Source organism: Sceloporus occidentalis, unplaced genomic scaffold (assembly GCF_023333645.1).
Source record: "Sceloporus occidentalis isolate IW3139 unplaced genomic scaffold, rSceOcc1.0.p SCAF_1, whole genome shotgun sequence".
Lineage (NCBI taxonomy): Eukaryota > Metazoa > Chordata > Lepidosauria > Squamata > Phrynosomatidae > Sceloporus > Sceloporus occidentalis.
Window position 1 is genome coordinate 226,679,958 of NW_028316981.1, and position 25,021 is coordinate 226,704,978.

The window sequence follows — 25,021 nt, forward strand, 5'->3', positions numbered from 1 at the left end:
CCACTGGGTTTACTTGGACATGGCTTTTTAAAAAAAATAAAATAGGAATTTAAAGGTCTTTTGGGAAAGCAGTTTCAAAGACCATAAGGGATATAACAGTCTTTAAATGGAGATTAGAAATGGTGTTTAATTTTTGCTTCACAAAAAAAATGGGGTCTTCATAAAATTAATATGTCCTAGTTGGATTGGAGAGAAAAACACCATGGTCATATGCCAAATTATTCAATCACAGTAAAATTCATGCTTTATCATTTCAATGTGTATTTATCTGCAATACATATAATTGAGTTGTTGGGGTGATGATGTGGTGGGATGGGGATGATGGTTGAGGTGATGGAAACTTGTTCTTGGTTCTTAAGCAATTTTATGTGGTACTAGAGCAATTTTATTTGGCAGACTGTCATAATTCGTAATGACTTTTCTACAAAGTCTTCTGGTAAAGGAAAATAGATTATTTTGCAGCAAGTAAAATCACAGTGTTTTTTTTTTTTTTTTAAAAAATTCACCCTTGGATTATTTTCATTTACCTTTTCAAATATTTTTATCTCTATTAAAATAAACTATTAAAATTCTACACACAAAACATGAAGATGAAAACCAGAAGTAATCCACTTAAATATAAACATTGGTGAGATATCCAAAAAACCATGCTACTGGGTTCTGCCTACAGGCTCTGTAGCGGTGTACTGCTATGTCCCAAAAGAATGAAAAGGAAAAATAAACCCCACCCTTGTAATGTAATGAATTGGAATTCTTACGCAAACTAAGGAGGCTTCTTTTGAAGTTCAAACAGATTGTTGTTACAGCTACCCAACATCGAAATCATTGGCTGGGACACTGAAAAACAAAACAAAATTCTGAATGTTGTGTAAATTGGCAACGGCTTTGTCATTTGACTGGAAAGGAGCACTGCAGAGACGGAAAATATATTTCACATATGTAGTTGGACTGAGGCTGTTTCTTTTAATACATGTTATAGTGTATTACTTATATGGGTAAGTTTGCCCAGAGGAAGTTGGCATGTGTTCACTCTTCTGATTATCCAGTGACACTCCCAAAGGATAATTCATGAGCAAGTTTGGTGATCCTATGCTGATCAGTGGTACAGTACACCAAGATCACCCACACAGAGGTAGGAGAAATTATTGCATTCTTAGAGGATTCCCTCAGGGCACCATAATGAATCTTCTCCATGAACCAAATAATATTGAGGGTATTTATTCTCTTCTGCTGTCAGTCCTGTCTTGTGATGAGCTTGTGATGCCCTGAAAAAGTATGATGCTGATGTATTTATTTTTCTTACTGATACAGTACAGGTTGAATATCCCTTATCCAAAAATCCAAAATACTCCAAAATCCAAAACCTTTGTCATGGGTGTCTAAGATAGTGACACCTTTGCTTTCTGATGGTTCAATGTGCAGCAACCTTTGTTTCAGGCACAAAATTATGAAAAATATTATACATAAAATTACTTTCAGGCTATGTGCATAAGGTCTATATGAAACATAAATGAATGTCATGTTAAACTTGGGTCCCATCTCTAAGATATCTCATACAAATATTCAAAAATCCAAAAACAACAACAACAACCACCTCTGAAACCCAAATCAGTTCTGGTCCCAAGCATTTCAGATAAGGGATACCCAACCTGTACTTAGTAAAGATCTAAATATGTTTATTAAAGGCACCAGATCCCATCTGATATTGAAAGCTGAGCAGGATGAGCCCTGGTTAGTACTTGGATGGGAGACCAGTACAAATGCCAGGTGCTGTAGCCTATATTTCAGAGAAAGGAAGTGTCAAAACCACCTCTGAGGATTCCTTGTTTCAGAAAACTATGAAATCCATGGGGAAACCATGTCAACAGGTGACTTGAAGGCATGTGGACATGCATGCAATGTGTATGGGTGTGCGCGCACACACACACACACCAGGCTATATAGAAGGGCTGTATCTACTCATATGAATCTGGGCAAGCAATGAGGCATTTGGGGGAAACACTTATTTCAGTCCTGCCCATTTCACACTGAGGTTTGAAAGGAACATAATGTGAGGGCTTTCTCAGTGGCTACTCCTTATTCTTTTGTTGGCAGTTGAAGCTCATTTTGTTTTTGGAATCTGCTTTACAATAGAAGAGCTTTTCTTAGTGCACTATACTGCATTTTTTAATTTGCATTAAATGGATATGTTTTAAATGTTTTAAACTCTGTAGACAGACTCATCCCATTTGAAACATTTTTGTATGTTTTTCTCTATACACATTTTTACTTGTCTTTCTTTTTATATTGTAAGCCATCTTAATTTCTGACTTTGAGGGGAAAAGCAGTGTATAAATAAAGAAATACAATCCACTCCTATATAGTACATAGGAAACTTCACATCAAGCATCAGAGCTCATTAGTTTTGTGGTATGGTGGTAGTAGAGAATTCCCCAATTATTGAGCCTTTCACTTTCTGGAGTATGCTGTGAGTGCCAGTATGGGTTTGAGTCTCTTTCTCTTTCCCTTCTGGAAATGTAAATTGGTATAAGGTAAAGAAATACCTAAAGAAGGGTAGGAGAGGCAGGGAGTAATTGGTAGTGTTTTTAGAACGTGTTACCTTCAGCCAGGATTTCCAGCTTCTGGTACATTCCAATTTCTCTAGGAAGTGAAGTGGAAAACATGGTTGCCACAAAGTTGAATGTTTTTGTGTCGTCAGTTCTGAAGAGAACAATATTAACCCTAATTCTGACTGTGTAATACTTATTTCTTTATTATACTTCCCAGTTTTCCCCCCACACTTAGGTAGCTTACAACATGATTAATGTTAAGTTAAAATATTGAAACAGGACATACTGTCTTATTATACCACCTATCTGTTTTTTTAATATGTTTACTACATTAAAACAACTGAAAAATTAAAACCAGATTAAAACCTATTATCATCAAAATGCACAGACACACCATCACAACAGCTAGAAAAATTCAATACATTATTTGGTGAGGCAGTCATTAAACACCTATCTTAACAGAAAAGTCTTTCTTTCTCTGAAAAGAGAAAGTAGGGAGGATGCCAGTCTAACATCTTCAGAAAGAGAGTTCCAGAGCCTGGGGGCACCCTCTGAGAAGGCCTTTTCTGTGTTCCCACCAGATGTACCTATGAGGATAGTGGGGCAGAGAAAAGGGCCTCCCAGCAGATCTCAGAACACGGGCTGGTTCATAACAGAAAATATGGTCCTTCAAATAACCTGAGCCATATTGGACTTGATGAATAAAAAAATTTACTTTAAATTGTGCCTGGAAATGGACCAGAAGCCAGTGGAGCTTTGCAACAAGCAAGTTGTATGTTCCTTGTACCCAGCCACAGTTAGCAGTCTGAGTGCATCTCTTTGTACCACCTGAAACTGCAGGTCCCATGTAGAATGTGTTAAATAAGTCCAACCAGGAAATAACTAAGGTGTGTAGCAATGGCCAGTTCTGATATCTTAAGGAATGGCTACAACTGACACACAAGCTTTAATGTGCAAATGTACTCCTAGCCACTGCTGAAATCCAAGCTTCCAGGCTCAGAGTTGAAACCAGGAGCACACCCAAGCTGCGGACTTGCATCTTCAGGGGAAGCATAACCCCATCCAGCGCAGGCTGAATCCCTTTATCTGGCCTGACGTTTGATTAACAGGAGCAGCTCTGTTTTGTTTGGATTAAGTTTCAATTTGTTTGTTCTCATCCAGTACATTATTTGATTACAGACATAATTTAGTACCATCATTTAGGGATGCAGTGTTTAGTGGTTTAGATGCCGACTCTGACAATGGTATAGTCGGGCAGTTCAAAGCCCAATGCTGCATGATGGGGTGAGCTCCTGTCACTAGTCCCAGCTTCTGCCAACCTAGCAGTTTGAAAGCATGCAAATGCAAGTAGATAAATAGGTATCACTTTGGTGGGAAGGTAAAAACATTCCATGCAGTTATGCTGGCCACATTACCATGCAGTCATCTTTGGACAATGCTGGCTTTTTGGCTTAGTGATGTCAGTGATGACTAGGCATTCATGCCAAGGGAAGACCTTTACCTTTAACCTTTAGTTCCAAAAGAGTTTCCTTGGCTTGTGGTAGAAAAGAGTAATAGAGTTGAGTGTTGTCTGCATACTGGTAGTATGGCGTCATCTGCATATCTTAAATTGTTGATGTTTCTTTCTTCAATTTTCATGTCTCCTGCCTCCGATTCTAATCCTGCTTTATGTTTGATATTTTCAGTGTGCAAGTTAAATGGATAGAATGATAAAATACAGCCTTGTTTGATCCCCTTGCCAGTTTGAAACCATTCCATTTCTACATATTCTGTTCTGATGGTAGCCTCTTGTCCTGAGTACAGATACGTCCTCAGGATAATGAAATGGGCTTAACACCCATTTCTTTAACGCTGATCCTTAGCCTTTTCATGATCTACACAATCAGAGGTTTTTGCTACAATCTATAATCTGTAATGTGCACTAAAGATGATAGTACACACACTGGTAACCCCAAGGCTGGACTTTTGCAATGTACTGTTCCTTGGGCTATCTGTGTACAAATTTCAGAAACTTCAATTAGCTCAAAACATGGCAGCCAGATTGATTGCTGGTACATCTAGGAGTGAGCATATCACAGCAATATTAAAATCACTCCACTGGTTGCTAGTTAGCTTCCAGGCAAAGTACAGAGTGTTGGTTATTACCTTTAAAATCATACATGGTTTGGATCCAGGTTACCTACAAGATCATTCAGATGCTCTGGGGGACATTTCCTTCAACGGAAAGGACTTGATTGGCAACTGTCACCCACAGAATCTTTCATAGTGTGCCCCTATACTGTGGAATGATCTGGCAGATGAGATTAGACAGCTAAACATGCTGTCTGAATTTTAAAAAGTATTAAAAACGTATCTCTTTTGGCAGGCGTAACCAGTCAATTTTAAACTATGAGTTTTAAATTGGTATATTTTTAATTTTATATTTGGATGTTTTTAATGTGTCTTATGTTTATATGTTTTAAACTTTGTGTTTAAATAGTTGCATGTGTTTTAATCTATATTGTGCCCCATCTCAAGTCTTGAGGAGAGGTATGAAATAAGAAAGGCAGCATATAAATGAAGTAAGTAAACAAACAAAGAAATAATAGCCTTGGTGAGGCATTTTTGTAAATCTTCTACAAAGCTTTGTAACCTTTGTTAGAGAATGAGACCTTTTTATGAAAATTAGCATATGATAAAATATTCTAACATATGAAGGTAGTGAATTGTTGTTTTTGTTGTTACTTAGAAATATCTGGTTATATTATCAGGACACTCTTAAAATGTTATAGCAACTATCAAGTGAAACAAAAAATTAGGGAGTTTCAAAAGTCAAAAGGCATATGACTATTACATTTGTTACATTTTCCCCAAATGCCTACTTTGAAGGCGGTGGCATGTAGGTATTGCATATGAAGAATAGGGGCGAGGCACGTTAGAAATGTTTGTGGTTATTTGACTTCTTTAATTGGTACTGTGGCCAAAAATTTACAAGTTAACAGTCATAGAACGGGCAGATGAAACAACATCAAAGTTTGAGAGCTGAGTGCCCTAAGGAAACATACAGCTAAATTCTTTAATGTATTCACTAGCATTACTGGAGGAATCTCTTCAGTCTCAGCATAGTGCCACACACGCTTACCTCTGCTTCTGATGATACAAAACTTTTAGCATTAGCTGCCAGGGCCAGCTCAAAACTATTTTGCTCCCTTAAGCAAAGTGTAATTCTCCTCCTCCCAGAGTGTGGTTAACAACTGAAGGTAGGTTGGTAGTCAACTATTTTCTGCTATTTAATTACATTTACTAAATGCATGTGCTCTCCACGGCTGGCAAAAACTTGTAGTAACTTAAAAGAAAAAGACATATACATAATCACTATATCAGGATATTCAAATATAAAAACACAATCAATCAGAATGTATTTAAACAAGTTTACAGTGCTACAGTGCTAAACGTGTTCATCTGAAAAAATTACATCATACACCTACAGCTCTCTTTTGTTAGCTAAAATGAAAACACCATGAAATAACCTGCTCAAACCATGAGCCTCTTCCAAAAAGCCTGGGAAAATAACTGTGTCTTCTCCTGGTCCTGAAAGGAATACAGTGTGCTATATGAGCCTCTCAGTGTTTCCTGCTAAAAGATCTTGTGGATTGCAGAAACTTTCCCCTATTCCATGCCATGAAGATTAAGAGTTGACAGTTTTTATCCATTGTGTGGTATGGGATGATAGAAGGGAAACTGTACCTGAGAGGAGGTGTGTGTAAGTATGTATGTGTGAGTGAGAGAATGGAAGGGTAGAGGGAAGAAGAGAAAGGATTGCTCCTAAACTCAAAACCACATTGGTTGGGACATGGCTGTGTGTTATTCCTAAAGGATTTTCCTGCTTAGCCTGAAGGTCCTGGATGGCTTTCACCCCAGGCAGTCACCTGTGTGTTGAGATGGCCTTGTTAGTTGCACACCAAAAAAAACAAGAAAAGCAAAGAATTTTTGCACAATAATCTACTTACTGCTCAAAAGCAATTTTTGTCCCTTGACATATTCCAAATTGAGCATGTACTGTAATAGCTTTTAAGTTATGTATAACAATGGAGATCAATAAATACAGTATTATCCTATACTTCACATTTGCCTTATGACCTAAAAATGTGCAATGTGGTTTCTGAGTAGCTGGCTTACTGTAAGTCTCTTCACACCCAGATCTGCTAGTTCTGTGACTAATGCTGTCTCCTGCGTCATGAAAAGTTTTCCCTCTTGTACAATAATTGTGGGAAGACTAAAGAATAATAATAGACATATCTGTATCTGTATCAGAAGTCACAGACTAAGTTTACTCCTACTCATATTGAACAGTTGCCACCTCCCTTTTTCATTCACGTAGGTCCAAAACAAACTGCAGAAATAATCAAATTTGATACTGCTTTAAATGCCCTGCTTTAGAGCTAGGGAATCCTGGGAATTGTAGTTTATTGTAGCACCACAGCTCTCGGACAGAGAAGGCTAAATGTCTCACAAAACTACAGTTCCCAATTCCCTAGCATTGAGCCAGGGAGTTAAAGCGGCCTCAAACTGGATTATTTCTGCAGTGTGTTTTGGTCCTTTGTAAATTATCACATCATTCTGTTCCAAATTTGCTGGAGTATTTTATTAAAATTTACATTTCAGTTTGGGAAACAATGTATATTTTGATGCATTTTTTAAGATAACACTAGAAGGGTAAAAAGTCAAATTTTCAGCAACTAAAATATATCCTACTGTACTGCTTCTTACCAATTTATTTGAGATTTCTTGTGTTCTGGCTGATCACATTCAGATAATTTCCCTGTAAACCATACATATATGCTATAAGGTATTAGAGGTTTTCATTGTCAAATCCACTCATTTTCTCCTAATGCATTGTTTTCCAGTTCTTTTTTTGATATCAGGCTGGAAGATCTTTTCCACAACAAAATTCAAGCAATTTCCCTTTTACACATTTTGCCCAATTGACCTAATTTATTGGAACAATTTGTCTAATTTACACATTTTCCCAATTGACTGAACTGCGTTTCAGCATATTTTCCTCAGTTATGCTCATTTTTGTTTCCTTCTCAAAAAAGACTTTCTGAGCTCAGAAGTATGCCGATTCTCTAGTGAGCTGTGCATTTTCTTGGAACAAGTCTCAGGAGGTGAGGAAGCACAAATTTCATTGAGACTATTAACTCCAATGAAACATCTTTACATCAGAATGCATAACATTCTAACTTCCATCTCTGACAGTTGAAGCAGGGATGAGCAACTTCAACAAGGCTGGAAGTCTCTTTTCAGGTTGGATAAGCGCTTGTGGACTGCACCTCCCAGGGAAAGAACAGAGCTTAGTCAAGTTTGCTAAATGAGGAAAAAAAACTAGATTAAAAATAGACTACCATTCCATTTATGTGAATTTTAAAATATTTAATTGTCATTTATTTACAAGTTACTACCTATTACTAATAAACAAAATCCTCATGATCTATTTTTGATTAATAAGTATTTGTAAAGATTAATATCATTAAAAAAATCCCCTACTACTTGTTCACAAGCAAAAACTCTCACTCTCCTCAACTATAGGATTGACCACTGGATATTTATAAGGATGACATTGACTATCTCATAAGGAAACTAAATATGCTCTAGTCAATGGCATTGTCAGTATCATAACCATAATGAGATTGGATATTTCATTGACTATAGTGCATTTAGTTCCTTTTCCCATTGACTTCAGTGCAGTTCGTGATTTCTGCACTGTAACTTTAAGAATCTGAAATCGTTGGGGCACAAATGGATAGCAAGTTTGGAGAGGCACTGCCATTTATACTAGGAATGCAATTCTTCATTCATTTTCTTCTCAAAGAAAACCATGAGTAATTTTAGTACTGTTCTTTCCATTGTGAGAAAGTTTGTGAAGCCTGTTCACAAATTGGGACTTCTTCTATGCAAAATTCATACAAGGTTGTTTAGTGCAGAAAATAATATTTCAGCTTGTAAATACCTCTACGTTTGTATGCCTCATTTTGTTGTTGTTTGCCTTCAAATAATTTCTGACATATGGTGACCCTAAGGTGAATTTATCACGGGGTTTTCTAAGGCTGAAAGAGTGTGACTCACCCAAGGTCATTGAGTGGATTTCTGTGGTCAAAGTGTGGATTTGAATCCTGATCTCCAGTGTCCTAGTCCTATGTTCAAACCTCTACACCACATTGGTAGTCCACCAAGCCTCACTGGTCACCAGTAAATAGTACTGGTGATGACAGAAAGGAACTAAAATTATGAAGTCTTAAGAAGGGCCAGGGCACAAAACTATGTTAGATCATTGAACTGGTTTCCAGTATGCTTCTGGAATCCATTCAGAAGTTCAGTAATTACCTCTAAAATTCTAATACTGTTTATCGAGAGTATATTTCCCTCATATAATATCTTGCCCTCTAAATTCAATTCCATTTGTGTATGTGTACACACATTTCCAAAGCTGAGGATTGTGAGAGAATTGAGCATAATTTTCATAATAGTGTTACCTCATTGTGAAATTCTCAATTTAGAAATTGTTGCCAAATTATGTTACCTCTTTGCTCATGTTCCAGCATAAGTGGAATACAGAACTCCCCCCTTTATTTACTGTGACCGTTATATGCCCTTTGCCAATACTGTTTTCTTACCTGTTTTTATTAATTTATTGGCTAGGATTTTTTTTTTTACGTTATGTATTCCTTTGAGTATTTTGACAAACTGTATAAATGGCAAATAAATTCAAATTTAAATAAATTTAATAACGTTGTGTTACTGCTTGGGAATGTTGAATACTGGGTGTGATGAAAACGAGTATGCCAGCATAGTGGAAGGTTGAAACAGAGTGGTGATTCCTGCAACACTGTCAAGTCATGGCTCATTTCCTACATAATAAGTGTGCCTAGACCCTTACATGCAGCACATGTGTGAATGAAGTAATGAAGAAAGTATCACTTAGAGAAAGAAGCTGTTTTAAATTGACATGTATGCATTATTAATTCCATTGGAAATTGTTTCATTAAACACAAAGGAATGTTGTTGTTTGTCATTGTTTGTTATATTCATTTATATCCCATCTTTTCCCCAATACTGGGACCCAAGATGGCTTACAAATTATTAAAGCCAGGCAAAACCACTGGCGAATCTCTCTCTCTCTCTCTCTCTCTCTCTGTTATTTTCATACCAATTAAACAATCTATAGAGTTAAAACATTTAAAATTCATTTTGGGGAAAAAATCATGAAAACAGCAGGCCATTGGAAGCTTATCATAGTAAATTCCTCAAATTTTGATGGAATAGGAAGGTTATCCCTTGTTGTCAGAGAGAGAGAGGAAGGCAGGAGGGGGAGTTCCAATGTCTGGGGCAGCCACCAAGAAGGCCAGCTCCCTTGATACCACTAAACATGTCATGTCTAGGACAGAAGGGACTCTTGTGCAGATCTTTCAAAGGAAGAAGGGGGAGAGGAAGGGAAAAAGGAATGTTTCAGACTGGTTTTTATTTTGTCATGAGTTTTTCTAGATTTATGAAGCAAGAGACTAACATGTCTATTTCTCTGAAAACTACTTGTGAGGTCTTTGAACTTAAACAGGCTCTTTTTTTCATGCTACCAAACATTTGAAGACTGAAGGAAAGGCATTTTCCCCATATTTCAGCATGATCATTTAGAGTGTAGTTAGCAAAAGTTCGGTTTCTTAGAGAGCAAGGCCACTGTGAATTTTGTCTATTTATTCAATGTAGGAATCTGAAAAAGAGAGTATCCTGGATTCCCAACATGACAACAGAATGACTTAAGAATGAATAACTTTGAATCTCATCCACCTTTTGAAAATATATAGAGTTTTGACTAAAGGTGGACCTTTAATTATCTTGGCAGGCCTGTGGTTCTTGATGCTACAGGATAGTTGCTTCACAGTGAAATGCAAAATATCTTTTGAAACAAGTTTCCAGGAAAAGTGAGTATCTTTGTCACGTGGCGAGTTGAATTTTGCATGGCGGATAATGAACCATAGCATTTGCAGTGTCTGCATCTCTGTGTTTCTTTTCATGGCAACCTCACAGGTGAATCAAGGCTTAACCTGCTGTTAAAGATTTAGATGATTAATCTGCTCATTAAGTCAAATTAAAGTTTGCAGCCTTACTTTTCACCCACTCAGTGTTTAAAACAGGAGTCTGGTTTCAGTAAATGATCAGTTGTTGAACTTGTTTGGATCCCGACAGAAATGATCGTATAACATTAGTGGTAAAGCAAAGTATGCGTAAGGCAATTTGTTGAGTGTCTACATGTAACTATCAGTTTATTCCACAAAATGCAGGTCCATTCATATCCCATTGCAGTTGTTTAATCAGAAAGAGGGAAGCATTATGTCTCAGTTCATTTAAGTGAGCATAGGTTGCAAATAATTTGTAAGTTGACTTGACTGTGCTTAAGCCTATGATGATGGAAATGATCAACTCAAGATCATGCTACATTAGTCTTTTTCCTATTTTTCCCCATTATATCTTAATCATAAAGTATGGCAATCTCAAGTATGTCTGTGAAATTTCATAGTGAAAAAGTAGCTGTAGAAATATATTTGTTCATGCACAACTGCTTTCCATCTGTGTAGTAGATAATAATAGCAATATGATGGTAAAATTCCAATTTCTTTTTATTGTGTCAATGGAGAACCTCTGTGCATACAGTTGTCTTACAGCTCAATCCTACATCTATTTACCTAGAAATAAATCCCACCAGGTTTTTGGGGCTGACTGTTACCTGAGAGGAAGTGCCATTGCACCAACTGGACTTTTAAATAGACAGGGGCAGGATTACACTGTATGTCTCATTATTTTTAGAATACACATAGAGGATTAATGAAGAAATCATGCCCATTTAATCATAGCAAATCTTAAATTCCAGGCAGAATTAAGAACATTTTCTTGTAGCTTTCATTTAAATAAGAACAAAATACTCACTAATAATATGTATACCTTTGCAAAATAGTATAATACATATTATAAATGTAGTTTCTGATATATTCACACATAGGTACAGTTGTGATACCCTTACCAAATAAGCAAGAGAGTGGCAAAATATGTGCATGAAAATATTAAATGAAAAAATGCATTTAATTTGATTCCTAGTGGCACAAGGGTTGTGTGTGTTTTGACATAATGTTGCAGTGTATTGTGGTTTGCTTTAACAATGAGTTTTGGAGTTTTGTTGTTGTTCTTGTTTTGGAAGATACCCAGATCTTGTTTACATAAACTGTACTGTGGTTCACCGTGCTTTTTTGATGTCCCCAGTCTCCTCTATGTACCCCGTTTCTGTAAAAAAACAATTTAAAGAGAAGGTGGAATGAAGATTGCAAAAGTTAATTCCAGTAAGGCTAGTAAAAACACTACATATCTAGGTCTCCCACAAGAGTGTCCAGTATTATTTGTTAAATCTAAGCAATATTTTTTTCATCAGACATTTTTAAAATAAAGATAGCAACTCTTTTGATGCTTGGACCACTGCCTAAATATATCTGTTGTCTGTCTCCATTGTTTGATACACTTCTTTCTCCTGCTAATGTACCTCTATTAGAAAGTGAGGGTGTGAAGGTGTGAATGGCTAGAATTGTGCCCTATTCTGGAATACATATATGCACTCCCAGTGTTTTGAACTGTTTAAAAAATGGTGTAACACTAATCTAGGAACCTTTAACTGAGGTTTGTGCCTTTCCCTCCAAACACACCAGCTCCCTCTCAAATGAATTAATTTTCTTCCTATCAGCTTTCTTCACCTGCCAGCTCTCATATCCATACATAGTGATGGGGAATATAATAGCATGGGCAATCCTAACTTCAATATTCACTGAAATATTTTTGCACTTCAAGATCTTGTCTAGTTCTTCCATAGCTGCGCTTCCAACTCCTAGTCTTCTTTGCACTTGTTGACTGCAATCTCTAATTTGATTGAAACTTGATTCAAGGTATAGAAAATCTTCAACCATTTCAATTTTTTTTCATTGCCTACATTAAAATTACATAAATCATCAGTAGTTATGTTTTTTTGTTAATGTTCAGCAATAAACCTGCCTTAATACTTTTATCCATGACTTTCTTCAGTAATTGTTTATAAATTGATTCCACAGAAAGCTTCTGTGATACTAATCCAGTAAAAGTCAATTCCAATTTTTAATCAAGACAATGTGATTAATTGGGAAATATGTTAATGCTGTGTGAAGCGGAAGGCAGTAGGAAAAGAGGAAGACTATAGCATAGGCAGATCGTTTCCACTGAAGCCATGGCCCTGAGTTTTCAAATTGATGCTTGGGGCTTTTGGAGGCCTCTCATTCTTAGGCAGGTTACAGACCGCCATTAAAGTACGCAACGAGTGTGTACTAGGGTTAGGAAGGGGCGGTGCTTCTGCACCCCCCTAACCCTAGTACGTGCTCTGTGTGCACAAAATGGCGACCGCCATTCCACACGGCCGCCGCCATGATGGAGTCACGAACGCGCCGCCTCCAAACGAGGCGACGCAGATGTGATGCCATTGCTCCGCACGAGGGCGCTTAACGCGCCCTTTCCGCAGAGCAGCAAGGAGCTCCGAAACGGAGCTCCTTCCTGGTTTGCATCGCTGGGCGCAGCCTTCAGACGGCTGCACCCGGCAACGCAAGGGAGAAAGGGGCCAAGCAGCCCCTTTCTCCTCCTCCCCGCCACCGCGGGGTGTCCTTGGGGCTTGAAGCCCCAAGGACACCCCTTTCTGGGCTGCGGGGAAGCGGGCTTTTGCCGCTTCCCCGCGGCCCGGAAAGCGGCGGATTGGGGCCTCAGCGGCTGCCGTTCTAACCACTGAGGCCCAATACACCGGGGAAAGGCGCGCCTACAGGCCGCCCCAAAGGGGCGGTCTGTAACACGCCATAGAGTCACCATAAGTGGTAGTGGACTTGATGGCAAATGAATACAATACAGCGCGCGCGCGCCATACGCGGCCTTGAGCATACATGCTCAAGCCGCGGGGCGCGCGCGGGGCAGAAGGGGCGGCGCGTCCCATTCAATTGAATGGGCGCGCGCGCCCGTTGCGCCCCGCATACGCCCGCACCGCTGCACCGCCGCACACGAGCCCCATTGTTTCCAATGGGGCTCGAGTATAGGCGGAATTCGCCTTACGCGACGGATCCCCCGCGTAAGGTGAGGACGGACTGTACTTTTGGGTTCTGAAAAGCAAGTGAAGTGTCTGAACAAACCCATCAAAGCTATTTTCTTATTAATAGTGTCTTTGGATCTGCTGGACTACATCTATGTGACAGGTCTCTATTGTGGTTCCACTTTTGGGCTTATGAAATGGACCTCCCTGACCATAACCAAGTTCCTTATGGAACTCTTTTCTCCCGCTTTTTATTGACACAGGAAGTGTTTCAATTGAAATAGGAGGCAGCAGGATTTGAATTGTACATCAGGATCCATTTTTTTGTTCTCATAGTATTGTCTTTTAATTCAGTGCTAGTTTGTTTGGGATCAATACCAGGCTGTGGTTTCCTTGTTGTGAAGACGAGATACTTTAATACTTTAGAATTAAATATTAGTTTGATTTTTGTTAGCAATGGTGAAGAAACAATATGTTAAAAACTATTCTGCCTCATTATGACCTAATGTGCACTGCAGAAATAATGCAGTTTGACACTGCTTTAACTGCCATGGTTCAATGCTATGGAATTCTGGGATTTGTAGCTTTGTGACCTATTTAACCTTCTCTCCCAGAGGGCTCAGATGCCACAACAAACTACAAATCCCAAGATTTCATAGGATGGAACCACAACTGTTAAACCAGTGTCAAACTGCATTATTTTTGAAGTGCAGATTAGACCATGTCATCCCTTTGGGGGTCGAATGACCCTTTCACAGGGGTCACCTAAGACCATTGGAAAACACATATTTGTGATGGTCTTATGAACCAAGACACCGCAGTTTTATGGTTGGGGGGTCACCACAGCATGAAGAACTGTGTTAAAGGGTCATGGCACTAGGAAGGTTTAGAACCAATGTACTAGAGTATACTGTTTGGCAGAAGGAAAATTATATTAAAATATTCTTATTATGTTCTTAAAATGCATTTTTTTTCTAATTTTTATGATTTTTGGTATAATTGTTAGGATTTATATAATATTTTGGAATAGATTTATACATTTATATTTAAAAGAAGGCAGTTGGTAGGCAGGTTTGTATGAGAGGGGGAAATTAGTGTTGTTCCCCTTATCAGTTTTGCTGCTGTGTCTGATTTATGGTAAAAGGACTATTGTTAAAAGCAAAGGATGGATAGGATTAAAAATAATTAAAATATTGATTGTTGAATCCTTATTGACTTAAAAAAAGCAGGCACTTATGTGCTATATGTATTTATAGAATAAATTATTCTGCTTTGCTTTTAATAAAATTGTGGAATGATATCAAAATGTTGACACAACTGAATGCTAAACTTTTGCATAAGAACACTTTAATATATATACAATTTGTGTGCGTGGAATTAAAGCAACAAGAGACAATTATTTTATTATCTGCACATGAGTTAAAATAAAATATAGTGGTTGAAGAAGACATACTCAGGATAGATTTGAGAGGATAAACTTTGTCTTCTGTTTCCATTCACTGGCTTGCACAGGCATTTTTTAAAAAATGCTTTCCAAGTCAGAGTTAACTTATCCTACATTGTGGGCTTGTTCATGGCTTGTAAAGAATCCAAAGGAATTTGTAATGGGCTGTGAACAATGGATTGCAGTAGGGGGTAAAAACAACAAAAGGAGATGGAAGGAAAATTGCCTAATTAGACCCAGCACTACTTCTGGAAACATTAAAAAAGGATCAGCAGAGATCTTAAGAAAAAGAGAGGAGTGAAATAATCTGCAATTGCTGCCTCGTTCCCAAATACTCTGATCCAGTCTTCGTTCCAAAGGGCATTGCAGTTGGGCTTAAATTCATGAACAAATAAACCTCTGAATTACATCAATTGTCTTCACACAGGTGATAGTCCAAAAACAATTCAGAGTTTTATCTAAATTTTCCTTCTGGGATGTCAATTTCAGTGTCCAGCACCCTGCCAAATTTACGTTTAAAACACTGTTTTTATTTGTGCATATGAAGAATTCCTTTTCTAGCTTCATTTTCTGGGTTTGTTTTGCTGTAGCGGGAATATCTTCTCTGAGGCTGATTTAACAACAACCTTAAGCCTTGACAGGAAAAGAAAAAAGGCCTATGCATTTTTTAATTTTTGTGTGTGTGTGTGTGTGTTTTAAATATTAGTTAAGCCCCTCTTCAGTCTGAGATTTCCAGGTGGGTTACAGCAATTGTGACTTAAAGACAATACAATAAATAAGCATTAAACAGTAATTTAAAAATTCAGACACATGATAAATTAAAGCCCAAATGAAATAACTGCAAGTATTAGGTTTGGTATCAGGACAAGCTGCTGGGGCGGGACTATCAAGTCTGGAGCCACCAAAACAAAGGGCCTGTCTGGTGAATAACTACTTCTCCTTTAAGAATTGTGGAAACACAGAGCATAAACAGTTTCATGTAGAAGAACATGGTCCTTAGAATGCCCAGACATATATATGGAGATAGGATATAGCCATTTGTTATCAAGATGGCCAGACATTCTCCTTTTCCAGGACATGTCCTACATGTCAAGCGCTTCTGTCCAGGAGGAATGTCAAAATATCCTCTATTTTGAGCATGACGAAAAAGCATAAATTTACATTTATATGAGTGTTTTTAGCTTTTCTTTGGGAATGTCCTGCATTTTTCTTGAATGTCCTCCATTTTGTGGTACCTTGTCCCCCTTTGTGGTTATGATATCTGGTCACCCTGCTTGTTATGAAAGTTCCTTGTACTTGCTCAGATGATTCATCCATCCATCCATCCATCCATCCATCCATCCATTAATTCATATCCTGGTCCCCCTCCAAGGCCTCACTGTCCACAACCCTCTTCTCTTCTCCACAACCCTCTAAGGCAGATTAGAATTGGTGACTGACCCAGAGTCCTTCAGGAGAGCTTCAAGACCTAGTAGTACTTGGACCCTGGGTTTTTTTTCCCCTCATCCAACAGTTTAATAACTATACCACTTTGGCTGCCTGTAGCTGTGGCATAATGTGGATTTTTATGACTTTACTCTTCTTCTTCAAGTTGTAGAAGGAACTTGGGGTGCATCTATGCTGTAGAAATAATGCAGTTTGACACCACTTTAAGTGCTGTAGCTCCACCTTATGGAATCCTGTGATCTTTAGGTCTTTAGCCAACTCTGCCAGTGAGAGCTGGTGCCTCACAAAATGACAGATCCCAAGATTCTGTCAGATGGAGACATTATTTCTACAATGTAGATGCATCCTTGGTTGGAATCCTTTTTGCAGGAATTCAAATAAGAGGTGGGGAATGAGGACATTTCACCTCCATATGAGGATAATTTCTCACATTCCAGAGAGCAACAGGTTAAAAATTATTCACATCTACAATTCTTCTATTTGATGTATTAACATTCCCTTGGTAATTTTGCACGTCCCCCATTTTTTTTTTAATGACTAAGCTCTATTTCTGAATTTTAAACTGAAGATGAAGTTACTGCAGTGATGTACATTTGGAGAGGGAAGGAACATTTCATTTGGAGAGGTCATTATTTTTATTTGGGAGAGTTGGCAATGCCCTCATCTTCCAGACCCCAGTAGCTACTTCCCTGGGTGCAATATACTTTCACTGAGACTTCTGGAGATCTTTTGTGGAGGGAGCGTTAGCGATTTGTACTGTCTGTGCATCATTTGCCATTGGAAAAAAGAAAGAATCAAATGCATAACATATAGTTTAACAGCTCTTAGTCTTGAACTTGTTACATTAAATTAGTCATAACATCTTTAAACCTTAATTGTGGCATTTGAAGATATTTGTTTAAAACGTTTGAGACCAATATTGTGTGTGTAACCACACTTATTTGGAAATACAGTCCGTCCTCGCCTTACGCGGGGGATCCGTTCCGGATCCTGCTGCGTAAGGCGAATTTCGCCTGTGCTCGAGCCCCATTGGAAACAATGGGGCTCGTGCGCGGCGGTGTGCGGGGTGCAACGGGCGCGTGCACCCATTCAATTGAATGGGACGCGCCGCCCCTTCCGCCCCGCGCGTGCCCTGCGGCTTGAGCGCGTATGCTCAAGGCCGCGTATGGCGCGCCCGCGTATGGCACAGGCGCGCTGTATGCTGTATAGGCAGAACAGTCCAATTCATATCTAACAAAAAAAGTATCACTGTGTTCATTCGATCTTACTCTAAGGATGTATGTATAGATTGAAATCTAATATCAGTGTTTGAAAAAAAATATTAGAAATCAAAGTTATTATGAGCACCTTTCTTCAGACTCTGAATTTACTGAATTTCTGATGAGGCCTTTTAAAAAAGGATTTCCCACCTTCCCTTCTGTTTGACAAAACTCCTGTTATTGGCTCTAATTCAAGCTACTTTCATGAAATATAAGACAAGACACAATCCAGGACAAGATAGTTTATTTCATTTTCAAAAAAATGTAAGAAAACTTGCATTTTCATTGCATAAAAAGCATTAATAAAAGAGTGGGTAGCTCTGTTCTGTTAAACCACATTTATTGATTCATCATCACTGAGGTACATGGTTTATGGACAAATTGTGTCAGCCATTGATTGACCTACAATGAAATATAAAACTATCTACTCCACTGCTGCCCTAGCTCAGTGTTTGCAGGTGAGTTTTTTTTTTAAAAGCTTATGTTGCTACCTTCACGTTAAGGAGGCACTAGATTAAATAAAATTGGTATGATTCCTCAAAAAGAAATACTAATAATATTTTGAATGGGTGACATGACTGCTATAAAACTGGGTCCCAAACAGAGAGTACAGTAAATTATGTTTCTTTGCAAAACAAAACATAATTCCATAGTACTATATTTTCCAAAGTTATTTGAAGCATTTATACAAAAACAAAAGAATACATAGGAACAACAGCAGGCACAGGCTATTTAACTTTAGTCTGGTTTTAATTATAGTGGCAACATTAATGTCAAATAGTAATTTAACATCTGATTTTATGTTCCAGAATGCATATTATATGGGTTAATTTTGAAATGTAGCCATACACATGTAGAGGTGTTGAGACAAGATCTAGAAATGCTTTGTCTTTTTGGATGCGATGCTGATACCATTTTAATGGGAATTAAGCTTCTCTGGATTAGCACAAGAACTGTGAAAACACTCAGCAAAGCAGTTCTTAAAATGATGGATCAGATCATGAAATCTGTCTCAGCAGCTGTTTCCTCTTTTACATCTGCCCTACTTTTGTGTATGTGTTACCATATCTGCATTTGCCTCTGTTTAAGAGCACAGATACAAAAAGACAAAAATAAGGCTTCAATGAGACATAACCTTAACCTCCCTGTTATCTAAATGTAAATCACTCTGTTTCATTGGGAATCATTAAAAAATTGCATGTGTGTGTGATAGACAGATAGATAAACAGACAGAGATACAGATGGATAGCTTTGACTGGAGGAAGAACCTTTAAGGTACAAAAGTTCATAAATAATGGAAGCAAACATACACGCATTGAGTCACACACACACTCACACTACAACACCAAAAAAACACAAACAAAACCCAACCCAGGACTCTAGTTCTGATGACAATCTGTCAGTGCCTTAGAGCTTGTGTCTTTGCTGCAGCTCACTGAATGTTTTATTTTTGTTATAATTACAGTATCTTGCCTGCACTTTGTCCCTCTGATCCTTTGTTAAAGCCCAGATCACTGTGTGCAGACTGTGCTTGTAGGTGTGATTTATTGAGTGACAAGTAGCTGTAGGGTAGAATACACGCCTCTGTACCTGAGTAAAGTATTAGACTTCACAGAGCAGTGGGGTGGGGGCTGGGGAGATGAGCAGAAAAGGCAAAGAGCACTAACACAGCAGCTCCTGGATACAGATCAGACGAGAGGTTCTGCCACAAATCACCTAGAAACATGTCAGACGCTGCATGTTTGTTGTTTTACACTGAGGGCACAGCCGTAGTCCAAAAGTATTGATTCTTTCCTTTGTTCGGAGACAGAAACTGTCAGCTCTTGCAGGCTGACCTTGGTACATCTCCGACAACTATTCCCCACCCTGCCTACTAGACGAACCCCACAGGAAAAGTCCAGGGAAGAAATGCCAATGTCCGCTTCGCACAAACAGAGAGAGGCCCAAGCCCCTGGAGCAAATTCAATTCTTCAACACCCCACCCCGTGCCTGAAAATTTCAGGAGAAATTCAAGAGAAATAATAATTCAAGAATTCAAGATTACTTTAAGAAAGCCCACCAAAAATATGAGTTTTTGGGGGGACGATGACGACCCTCACTTCATTTGAACAAAGAATAAAGCAGCCTTTTCCTTCTTCTCCTTCCATGACTCTTTTTAAAGTGATTGGCAAGGGGAAATAGGAAACAGGCCCACTTGTGCTAATCAGAGTCAGGAATATTTCAATAGGATTGCAATTATTTGTGGTGATCTAATAAAATGTGCACATAAAAACATGACCACATTTCTGGGAATATTTGTGTTAAAGGTCTGAACTTTTGGTTGCCTTTTTATAATACACAGTGGCGCATATGGGTTCTTCACGGTATACTTGCCGAGTTCAATTTCCCTACTTTTTTATTTGATTTTATTTAAGTTATTTAAGTTACAGATTGCAGTGAAAAGGTTATATAAGCAAGGCTTAATGGTCCACCATCATCTGGCCAAATTTTGACAAAATTATTTCCCTATAAATTGAATGTGATAATAATTCAAAACCTATCAGAATTGGCTACATTTTGCCGCTTTTGTGTGTGTGACAGTTTCCATTGTTATTGTTTTGGTGATAGATCTATCCATCTGTTCTCAGTGGTGAAAGCTGCCATTATGATACACCAGCACCATACTTTAGCAATTTATTAGTCAGTGATTTTTCCTCTTTACAATGGGTATTTTTTGAATGTCAAACTCATTTCCTTATGCTTTCCTACTTTTAAATAACAATTTAAAATGTCAGTTTTTCCATATGTATGATTATTCTGCAAGTTGATTCATGTTTTACAGATGAAAAAGACCTCATGTCTTGGTATTTTGAGTAAGCGCTGACATAACCAGAGGTTGTAAACTCATTTTAGACAGGGGAAACTTGTTACATACGTTATCGATGGCTAATTGCCCACTCAACAAATAACACCAGGCCTGCAGATTACCCCCTATTGTAATCAATAATAAAATGTATATTTTCAATAGATCAAAACTGATTTTAAGGAAAAAAATATTTAAACAGTGACATTTTGATCATAATACCTTTAAGAAATTAATACGTCAGCTTTAATTTGATTGATTTATTAAAAATATTTACAACCCATTGTTCTAAGAAACAGAAGCAGTAAGGGTGACTAATATTAAGATTAAAAGCAATCTATTTCTATGTACAGTGATAGAGCAATCGGCTGGGGTCTGGGTATAGGGAGATGAAGTAAAAGTGAACTGCCATTGCTGATCGCCTACTTGGCTTATGCTGGCAGGATGAACATGGAAAGGGGGCTCTATTTTTTGGCCAGCTCAAGAGAAAATGTATTTACTTCATTTGGAGGAATATGTCAGGGAGACAAGAGAGTATGGATCTTGCAAACCCATCAATTGCTCTGTACTACCTCAACACACCCTGGAATGCCTTGTTTTCGCTCACTCCACTATTGGAGTACTGAAGAGGAACAACAATAGTGTGTTGTTCTGAAACTGTTGGCTGGGCCTCTCTCTCTATGTTGATAGAACATAAAAGGAGAGAAAAGAAGATCCACAAAATCCTATGTCCCCTAAGATGTGTTTTCCAGAGGCTTAGGAGTGTATCTTTAAGGAACAACAGTAAGAAAGAGACAGGGGACAAGTAGATCAAAGCTCATAATTTTAGGGGGACAAAAATGTCTGTCAAAAATAAAAGAGATCTTCACAAGATAACAGAAGGCCAGGAAAGAAGAGAAAGACAGGCCACATTCCAAGGAAATTTGTTTCTCTTCTCTGTTCCTACCAGTTACAGTTCAGATGCAGGAGGGATTTAGAGAAGATCTCCCCAGCAGATCTCATTGAGTAGCAGCCATTTATTTTGACTGTAAACAAAGAACAGTTTTGACACTGGTGTGAAGAAAAGAAATAGCAATTTGTTGTTTTTTTTAAAAGGAAAGAAATCAGCTCTGCTTTTACTATTTTCCCTAAACCATTAGTTTTTGGAATGTTAGACTAAAACCTTTGTCATCAGATGGTGATGATAATAGTGATGAAGATAATGATGACAGATTGTCAGTATTGATGATGATGTTGATAATGATTGACAAATAGTCAAACTGGATATTTCCTTCTGAGCCAAAAAACAAATAAATGTATTTGTGACTAGAAGAGATGGAGTCATGGAGCATACCTTCCTGAACTTGTTCACTAGATCAGAAATATACTAAAATGATAGCATCTTCTTTCTTTCTTTTATGTTGTTATGTTAGTTTTTTCAGTGTGAAAAATGCCACAGCATATTAAGAATTGAAATACTAAACATCACATTGCAGTGGTGAGGTGCAGAAATTAGTCTAGTTTTGGAACTTAAAACTAAGTGAGGAAAAGAAAACCAGAGAAATGCACGTCTGGAAATTCTAATATACAGGTTGAGTATCTTTTATCAAAAATGCTTTGAACTAGATTTTTTTTCAGATTATGGATCTTTTTGGATTCTGGAATATTTGCACATACATAATGAGATATCTTGGAGATCACACTCATCTCTGAACATGAAATTCATTTATGTCTCATATATACTTTATACATGCAGCCTGGATGCAATTTTATACAATATTTTAAATATTTTTTTTCATGAAACAAAGTTTGTGTACACTGAAACATCAGAAACAAATGTGGCACTATCTCAGCCACCCATGAAAAGTTTTGGATTTTGGAGCATGTTGGTTTTTGGATAAGGGATTACTCAAACTGGAATTAGGCGAAGGCCTAAATCTCAATTAAGCATACTGATATCTGGCTTGGCAACTCTAGAAATAGGATTACCAGCCCACCCGTTCTGCTGATAATAAAATAAACCGCTAGGCTTGCTAGATTCCTGATGTGAATGAGGGGACCATTTGGGGAGAAAACATTGGGGTGGGGACATCCTTATGTTTAAGACTCCACATGATTCTTCTTCTTCAGAAGAACCAATATCTTTTGCCAACTTGCTGTTTTTCCCTCTCATATAAAACTATTGTTAGAACACTAAAATGACCATATGCATACTTTTGCTTTTAAGGGGCCAGTGGGAAGGGACATGACTTATTCTGGTACAATATAAAAAGTAACATAGCATTTTCCCCCCAGTTTGCTCTTGAAATATATCCAGGAATTTAACCTTTTTATATAGTGAGGCTATTGCCTCCCCCACCGCATTATTGAAATCTGAAATAAGTGCCACGGTGTTTCACTAGTCAAGCTAGCTAAACCTCAGACTTCATCCTGGGGACTTTGGCTTCAGTCTTGAATTTCTGGATTTAAGCCACCACATTGTGGTACAAATTGAAATATATTCTTTCTTTCTTTCTTTCTTTTTTTTGATATGTTATTCAGGCTCTCTGAAGTATTCACATTATTCAAACATATTTTTGTTATATATCTGCATATTATAATTTCCACCTTCTCCTAGCAAATTTATTTTTCTCAGGATATCACAAGTCTCTGACAAATGTATCCTTTCAATATGTACTTTCTCTGGACAAGCTGTATTGTTGCCCAACCGTGAAATAATGAGATTGGAAACAATCAGTTGGATTAAACAAGGGTCATTTTATTGATCTATAACCTATTTAACTGTTTGAGGTATGGGAATAAGCAAATTAATAAACAAGGTGGGGGGAATCAATGTGGTGTGGGTCCAGTTTAGGCCCAGAAGTCAACCTATTTGGGCAAAACACCAGACCCCAAGAGCAATCCAAAGAGATTGATTACTATCTCAGATAGTAATCTTTGGAAGCCCAAAGCCCATGACTTTAGAAGAGAGAGTCAACCCCAGATCAACTCCAAGGACAGTTTCATTCCCACAGCTTTTGCTGTGCAATTTGGGGACTGATTGTTGCTGAACCATGAAAAAATGAGCCCAGACACAATCAGTTGGATTAAACAAGGGTCATTTTATTGACCTATAACCTATTTAACTGCAAAACCACCTACCTCCCCTGAAGGGCGCAACTGAACAACCACTGATCCCCAAGCAGGGATCTCCCAGTATTGACATTCATTTCCTGTAAAACCAAATACCCAATACCCCTACCAAGTACCAAGCACAGGTGCCAATGCTGATGTCAGCAGCGCTGGCATTAGCTGACATGTTCACCTCATCCTCTTGGGAAAAGTTACCTAGGACCTCAAGACAAGAAAGAATAATTTTATTCAAATATTGCCTGACACTCTTTCCCCCTCATCCAACTGTTGCCCCCTTGCTCTACATGTCACCACCTTTTCAGTATGGCCACCCTTTCCTCTCTCTCATCCTCTGAAGAAGAGGAGAAAACAGGGGGTGGGGGGTTTAACAGGTTGCTTCTTAGCAGGATCGTCCCCTTTTGCTGAACTGGAACCGTTTTTGGGAGCCATTAGTACCTGCTTCCAATTAAACCCAAGAATAGTGCATAAAGCACCATAACAGAATACAGTGGGCCCTACTTATCCGCAGATTTCAGCATCCGCGGACGGCAAGCCTCCAGTTGGTCCCCAATAGCAGTGTGTACACACAGACACATATCTACCTTCCAATACGACACCCTTCCGCACCAGGAGAGAAGGAGAGGGCGGAGGTGGCATTGTACTGGAGGGTTCCTGGCCTTTGGAGCCAGGAACCCTCTAGGAGGGGGCCTGGTGCACTCCAGGCAGCCGGGAAGGAGGAAGAACAATGGCTCAATCCCCCGCCCACCTCACCCAGGCCATAGATGGAGCCATGGGGCCCAGGGTTCCCCCTCGTGTGGTCCCAGTCCTGCCTGCCAGCCCTTATGGTTGCCCCCTCCCCAGGTGCCTCCTGAGGGGGTATCCCAGGCAAGAGGGCCAGGCCTCAGAAGGCTGGACCCAGAGATCCGAGGAGCCTGTCCACCCTGATTCCTGGCAGGCTCTTCTCAAAAGGTGGGTTGGGGGGAGAGAGGCAGTGGCACCGGAAAAAGAAGAGAAGGAGGAAGAATAAGCGGGGAAGGAAGGAAGGGAGGAGGAAGAAGAGGAAGATGTGGAGGAGGAGGAAAAAGGAGAGGGGGGTGAGGGTCCCCCTTTGTTGGCACCATGTTTCTGCCCCGAATTGCCTCCTCACTTTCTCCAGCTCCAGACCGCAGCCCAGGAAGCCGTGCTACCACAACCCCCTCTGTGCCCTACACCGCAGGTTCCCAGAGAAGCAGCGTTGTGGTGATCAGGGATCCCATCCTCCCCAGCCAGGCCTCCTGG

General features: G+C 38.8%; 1 protein-coding gene across 1 annotated transcript in view; it reads left to right on the forward strand.

The window, feature by feature from the left end:
- The window catches only part of BNC2 (basonuclin zinc finger protein 2), a 334,091-nt gene that overhangs the window by 61,308 nt on the left and 247,762 nt on the right, over positions 1 to 25,021 (forward strand). The window lies entirely within an intron of this gene.